Source organism: Pundamilia nyererei, unplaced genomic scaffold (genome assembly GCF_000239375.1).
Source record: "Pundamilia nyererei isolate P.nyererei 1_Seehausen unplaced genomic scaffold, PunNye1.0 scaffold00095, whole genome shotgun sequence".
Taxonomy (NCBI): domain Eukaryota; kingdom Metazoa; phylum Chordata; class Actinopteri; order Cichliformes; family Cichlidae; genus Pundamilia; species Pundamilia nyererei.
This window is the reverse complement of record NW_005187496.1, coordinates 522,475-529,797: the sequence shown is the minus strand read 5'-3', so window position 1 is coordinate 529,797 and position 7,323 is coordinate 522,475. Positions and strand designations below refer to the sequence as shown.

Here is a 7,323-nt window from a genome sequence, read left to right as displayed (position 1 = left end):
GGGTGCATCCGGCCTCCTCGGCTGTAATTGGTCCAGCCCAGAGTCGATCATGACCAATTGGCCAATCCAACACCTTTCATTATATATACCCTTCCTTAAAAATAAAATAAAATAAAAAATCCATCGGCCCATAAAAACAAAAAATCGCCAGCGGCCCACCGGGCAAATGCCCGATGGCCAGTCCAGCTATGGCTGGACCACAGTAGCTTCACGGTTTGTTTGTTTTTTCTTTTTGAATAGCATGGCCTTAAATGACTCTGTATTTATTTATTTTTTACGTGTATTGACACTTGTTACTTATGTTTTAATTAAAGATTCTGTTCATTGATTTTGTTACAGGCATGGTCCTTTAAGGGTGAAGCCTGATGGGAAATGTATGCCGGTGTGTGTAGCGGAACTGGCTGTCGGGTGTGTGAGGGTGAGCGGAGAAGGAAAAGAAAAGTAACGGTTAACTACAGAAGAGACGAAGAGAAAGTAAATAAAAGGAATATAATAACTCCCTCGGCAGCCAAAGTTGTATCGGCGATCCCCGCTGTGAGTAAACTGTTTCAGCCCACTGTACGCGGTGTTCGTGCCTTGGAGGAGAAATAAAGGTTCGGTAAAGCAGTTTCCTACGCCTCCCTCGATCTTCTTGCTAGCGGAGTTGACCTGTATAGTAAGCTGTTGCCGGCTGCGAGTCAAGTAACTGCCAGAGGTTTCCTTACTACGGTTCGGGGCCGCGGATCTGGCGCGGTAACAATTTACTAATTGATATGTTTCCCTCATGGCCAATTAACATCAATCAGAGAGCTCATTTTCATTTTACGTTGTGGGACACACAGAGCCCACTTTGAACTTAAGTGTCCAGACCAGTGAAACCACATAATAAATGGGTAAAATTACAAAAAAGTGCAGCTGTTTCATTGCCAAGACTGTGTAATGTGTAATCATAAAATACTAATTCACAGAAAATTGTTGTCATTGTTTATCTATTGCTTAATTACTTTCTGAATTTCAGTGGCAGGGAGGAGTCTTTATCAACAGGAGAAGCTGGAAACCAGAATACAAGTAAAAATCTAAAAAGTAAAAGATAAAATTTTATTTATATAGCACCTTTCTAGATAAAAATATCACAAAGTGCTTCACGAAGGGATGACAGAGTATAAAACAGAGTCTTTGCAAGGCCTGATTCTGGCCCCCGAGCTGTATGTTGGACATCCCACCCAGTAAGAACATACAATCCTTACCAAGCCAGTATTCATAATGAATTCATATATTATATATAATTGCTTACATGCATATTTCCAGGAATTTTTTTAAGTAGGATAGGCAAAAAAGAAGAACGGGAAGACTCTGTTGGGTTGCAATCAAGTTAGACATTAAAAAATATCGTATTGCTTTGCATTGAATTGCTTTTTCATACAGTTTGAGTCATTATCAGTTTTTGGCTGAATCCGAGCAGAGTACACTTAAACAAACCCTCTGTAATATACTGTTCGTATTGCTCCCTCTTGTGGTCTTCTGAAGTTTTATAAAACATGAAAAGTTTTGTCCACTTTCGAGCTATGTTTATAGTTTATTTCTTTATAATTTCAATTTCGTGTTGGGTTTTTTTTTTGGTCTGATTTTCTTTTGTAATACTGTTCGACAACTTCAAGGATAGCATTTTGTTTCCCCACCCCAAAAAACACAGTTGGTACATTCCAGTTTAACAGGCACGGACGGGGTTCGAACCCGCGATCTTCGGTTTACGAGACCGACGCCTTACCACTTGGCCACCGCGCCTGGTAATATAAAACCTGCAGTATCTGTCAATTTCAAGGTACAGCGTCAACGTGTGACGTAAGTGCTGAGATTTCATTTGACCGTTTCACTGACGGAGACGAATCACGATTCCGAACTCCATCCAAAATCTGTTCAGTTTTGGCTTTCTCATCATCAACACGCAAATGCACGTCATATTATAAAAGCCAAGGACGGAAATTCTTTAAAACTGAGATATAATATCCTGACAACATCATGTATGAAGCCGAGTGTCCCAGTCGAAGGCATTGCTGATAAAGACTGCCTCAGGTTATGGTTTATAGGCTACGTTTTTGGGTCTGTGCGAAGTAAGAAAATTCGTTATGTTTCTGAATAGAGTTTGGAGTTTCTTCACGACCTCACACACGCGATGAAAGGGTGTCTTCAAGGGAAACGCACCCGGAAGCAGATGAAGTGGCTCACGACAGATGGGATTTCACACTTTCCTTTTTAACCGCTAACTGTAGAGTCAGCATGATGATGTGAAAGACTCCTGTACATGTATGGCACGGAGGAAGGGCTGTCTGATCCTCGAGTAATGCTGTGAGTAATGGCGCCTCTTTAAAAGAATCAAAGCTAGCTTTAGCTTGCTGGTAAAGCGATAGCTTGGTAGCTAGCAGGGGAGAAGTTTGTGTGCAAGGTGCATTATTTTCAGTCTGCTGCGTGTGCGCTCCTTGTGAGATTTTACTGACAGGGCCATTATCACGTCTTTGTAGTATTATTTATGTTTTGTGTAATACATCAACGAATTATGTGTTCAATGGGGCATGGAACAACCTGGAAAACCTGGAAAAGCCATTGGATTACATGATTAATGTTTCGAAAAGAATATTAAAACCAGGAAATTTACTTTGTATTACAGTTAGTTATCTAAATAAAATGGACAGAGGGAGACTTATATTTGTTAGATCACCAGATCCCAAATCTGTGTTTAAGGCATTATCCAATGAGCACCGATGCTTCAAATGAGCAAAATTCACTAAATCGTCTTACTGTTTGATTCAGTGTGAGGTGACCTGTGACCGAGCCTAGAAAGTGTTTACAGAGTTTTCCCATAGACTTGCATAGGACTGGGACTCTTTGGGCAACCAAAGGTGTCGCCTTTGGTTGCCCTGTTAAACCTTCTTCGTTTAAAAAGAAGGTTTAACAGGTTTAATGCACTTCCACTGGCTTCACTTTTCAAACCTGGAAGCTACAACCATCTCCTACTCTCTCTGTGATGTAATATCTGACCTGAGCTCCAGGAGCACTGAATCACCGAATGTTTTAAATAATCATGTAAACCTGCTTCTAGACCGTGTGTAAAACATCAGAGCCTCTTTTCTTAGCATTTAGGGAATTATTGTGGCTCTAGCCAAATTCCTGTTGGTCATTTCACTCAGTTAAAAAAAAAACAACCTTTTAAGGTAAGTTTTTTTTCATCAACAGCCTGGAACTTCTTTGGGTGCTGTGTCATGAATACACTGCAGAGGTATTATAAGCAGTAATGATATAGGACATGGTTTGGTTTTCACCTGGATAGTCTGTCTCTGTGTCTTATGGCAAATTATGGGGCTGCAGGAGGTTTTCAGACCTTTGGCGTGAATTGCTAAATATCGGTTTGACTGTTGACAGATCTGGTCAGCACAACTGTGCAAAAGACAGTAGCCTTTATTTTGCAGGTGTGTTGTTGAACACAAAGGCCGGTGTGGTACTGACATAATCATGTAACAATAGTGGCTCACAGGTCAGAATATCAACATGTTAATGGTTGTCATGGTTGGTGTGCAGGAGTGGATCTACAGGGGTGGCACAGGGTGACCCCTAAAATAATCTCTTGCCTCTAGTTTTGCATATGAAAATGTTGCTTATTAAAATAAGATAGTATTAACAGTTTGAACATAGCCACAGTTAACATTGAATATAATTTCTAAAACTGAATGTATTACATAGTGTTATTCCCCCTCCACTATTAAAAAATGGTTGTGCCCATAGCTCGGACCAGCTTCATTTCTTGTTGTCAGTAGCAACCGATGCCTATGATTGTGCCAGAGCACAATCAACATCACCATGGCGTTTTTTTTTGTGCCACTATTCTGAGCGCACGTAGTAAAAATTTGAGTGCACGTAAAAAAAATTGCAAGTACAAGTGTTGCATTTTGAGGTGAATTTTATTTTGAGTGAAGAAAAGCTCAATTTGAGTGAAGAAAATTCATTGCTGCGTGCAAAAAATGTATTTCAGTGTTTGCTATTATCCACACACACACACACACACACACACACACACACACACACACACTCTTTCTGTACACACCGTTCTATTTGTGCCACAAAACCAACCAATCACAGACTTGAATGCAAAAAAAATCTGATTAGCTGTTTTGGTGTCTAATCAGCTCGCTAGCTACTGTAGCTAAACTGGGGCTGCTATTGTGTATATGGATAATAGCAAACACTGAAGTACATTTTTTTGCACGCAGCAAAGAATTTGTTCTCCTCAAAATGCAACACTTGTACTGGCAAATTGTTTTTACGTGCGCTCAATTTAAAAATTTTTTTTTTTTACATGCGCTCAGAATAGTGGCACAAAAATGACGCCATACATCACAGGCACGTCAGATCTGAAGAGTGATACACCTCCTGCTGTCAGGCCTGCAGGGTTTAGGCCGGCGGTGTTGTCCTCTCCTCTGTGCCTAAGTTTTTAAAATTTACAATTTATATTTTCATTTCAAGTTATGAAAATCTTTCACAAAACATGTTCGTGGCTGTTACAGTAAAAACTGTAACTTTTTTCTCCTCGATTTTTATGTTTTTGTGTGATTTCAGATCAGTTGTGTTAATGAAAAAATAACTGTAAATTCAGACACGTGAGATTGTGCTGAAAATAATGATACCAAACAAACCAAAGTTATACCCTGGAGCCCAGAGGCTTAACCCAATAAATAATGAAAGGTTAGGTTTCAATTTTTGGTGAAAAACGTGTTCATGACAGTGCAGATTTCAGTCTTTTTGTGTAAATTTAAGCATGTAACAATTTGATTATTTCTAATAAAAAAAATAATATATAAAAATATATATAATATATAAAAATAATATAGAAATAATAAAAAAAGGGTGTGATACTTAGTAATAGTATAAATCTATATATTACATAAAATCAAAATGTTTAAGTATCTTGGCTAAAGAAAATTATTAAGTTATAAACTATATTTATATGAAACATTTGCATACTTACTGCATTTGATGCATCATAACCTTACATAATGCATATTACTGGATGGTGGTGTGACCCCATGACAGAAGAGTTCGTGGACAGCCTGTTCTGATGTTCAGCTGAAACTGGTTTCACCGTATATCCCATCGCATCAGGTGAAAGAGCACAAAAAGGCCTCCGATATACGCTATGACGTATAATCTGTGCATGTAGAGGGAAAAGTGTTGCAATAAAACGATTGAAATGTAGTTTTTCAAATCAGAATAAAGGAAAATTTGGACACAGTGTAACTACAGGAGAAAGCTTTGTCATAAAACGGTGCCATCAGAAGATTTCAGAACGCAGGTTCGGTCATCAGAAGTTCAAAGTTTTGTGACTTGTTTAAACGTTAATCAACGTTTTTACAATAGAGACCTTTGAGACGATTTTTATTTGAATGCCGTTTTTTGACCTTTTTTTTTTTTATGAATTACATAAAAAACATGGGACCAGTCACTACTGGGAATCGTGGCCCGTTATTCCCAGTCGAGCTGCATGTTTTGAAATCATTTCGTAGAGGCTCTCAAAGCTGCAGAATGAGTTATGCATCAAAATTCAGCATAGAAGGAGTCGTGTGCTTCAGTGCTTTGCATTGACCCACTTACATTTAAATCATCAAGTTAAAACTGTCTGAAACATGAACCTGTATTATAATAATAATAATTATTATTATTATTATCCATTATTTATTGAATGCAGAAATGTTTTATAATGTTAAATCTTATTATAATATTATTATTTTATTTCTCCATGAGTCCATATTGATAACATAGTGTGCATCGTGTTTCAGCAGTGCTGCATCTTTTATACCGTCAATGATATGAAACCAGGGCTTCCTGCACTAACACGTGTGATATTCTGATCAGAACAAACTGATATGGTGTTTTTTGTTTGTTTTTTTTTTTAGGGATTTCATCTTGTATCTGAATTATTTACATGTTGTTCCCATGTTCCAGTCTGTAACAGAGTCTGATCTACAGCTGAGCCTCCATCCTCCTGCTTGGCCATGCCGTTGGTGGTGGATGCTGTGTGGGCGCTGTGGAGCATCACAGCCGGCGTCTACGACTACTTCCACACCAGTGCGATGGAGGAGAGGATCCACACACTGGAGAACGTCCTCTCCATCCACCAGTTTGTGATTGCAGGCCTGTCAGCAGGCCTCATTCTGCTCATGACCTACATACTGTTGAGAAAACACTAAAACCGTCCTCACCTGAAGGACAAGCGCCCACTAGAGGTCGTTTGCCTGAGGGATGGCATGTTTGGTGACAGTCAGGATGTCCCAGATGAAGTCAGGAGGACTGATGGGCCCCTAAGTCTGACCAACAAAGCTCCACCGGGACATGCTTTCTAAAACCTGGTGCACTTTGGGTAGTGGCTGCTTGGTTGGTTTGTCTGTTTGCTGCTTTGTTTAAATGTTAAATTATCCTGCTAAAAGAAACATAACAGCTTCTCAAGGCGAATTTGCACTCTGTTTACCTGAACATGAAGGACTTCATTATTTAGGAAAACCACCTGAGATGGCGTCAAGAACTCAAACACCTCCTCAGAGTGTAACGAAGGAGTTAAAATGAAGTTATTGTCGGTTTTAAAAGGGAAGAAGCCCAGAATGACTGTGATCACTGCTACATTTTTAACACTGTTGTTGAAAAATCACACCATAATTAACTCGATCAGTTCTTCTATTGTGCTTCCAAATGAATCATGTTATTTGTTAAGACAAATAATCTGAGATGCATCCAAATTGCCCGTTAATCTTTACATCTTCTAGCTCCATCTTCATGACTTATAAATGGTGGCAATGTCTGAATGAGACACGTGATATTGTGGACTAATTAGGGGCCCGTTCTCACTGATCCGAGCCAGAATTACACGTTTGAGACATCAGGTGCACCACTCAGTTTAGGAGATGGTGTCAGTGGTTTGTTCAGTTTCTCGTGTCAGAATACTTTTTTGTAGATGATTTGAACCCTCGGACCGTCACAGGGAGTCTATGGTCAAAATCAGCTGCGGAAAGCACACAGGAAGAGAAGTCTTTCGCTAAAAAGTCAACAGTGAGGGGATTACCCATCGCTAATAATGTTGTGACAGTGAAGTGGACTTATTCTGCTTATGCAAAGTTACTCTAATTGAATAGCTTTGCATGATTCACAGCTCAACATACGCTCTGATCCAACCCTGAAGTTCATCTTCTGTCTAAAATGAAATGTTTTAGCCCCTCCCCCTTTAATCCAATACAACTTTATTTAATAATAATAATGGATTGGATTTATATAGCGCTTTTCTAGGCACCCAAAGCGCTTTACAAT

General features: G+C 39.2%; 1 non-coding gene across 1 annotated transcript; it reads right to left on the bottom strand.

The window, feature by feature from the left end:
• Positions 1-1,692: 1,692 nt before the first annotated feature.
• trnat-cgu (transfer RNA threonine (anticodon CGU)) lies at positions 1,693-1,764 on the bottom strand. Its single transcript has one exon. It is a non-coding gene; the product is annotated as a tRNA-Thr (tRNA).
• Between the last annotated feature and the right edge of the window lie 5,559 nt (positions 1,765-7,323).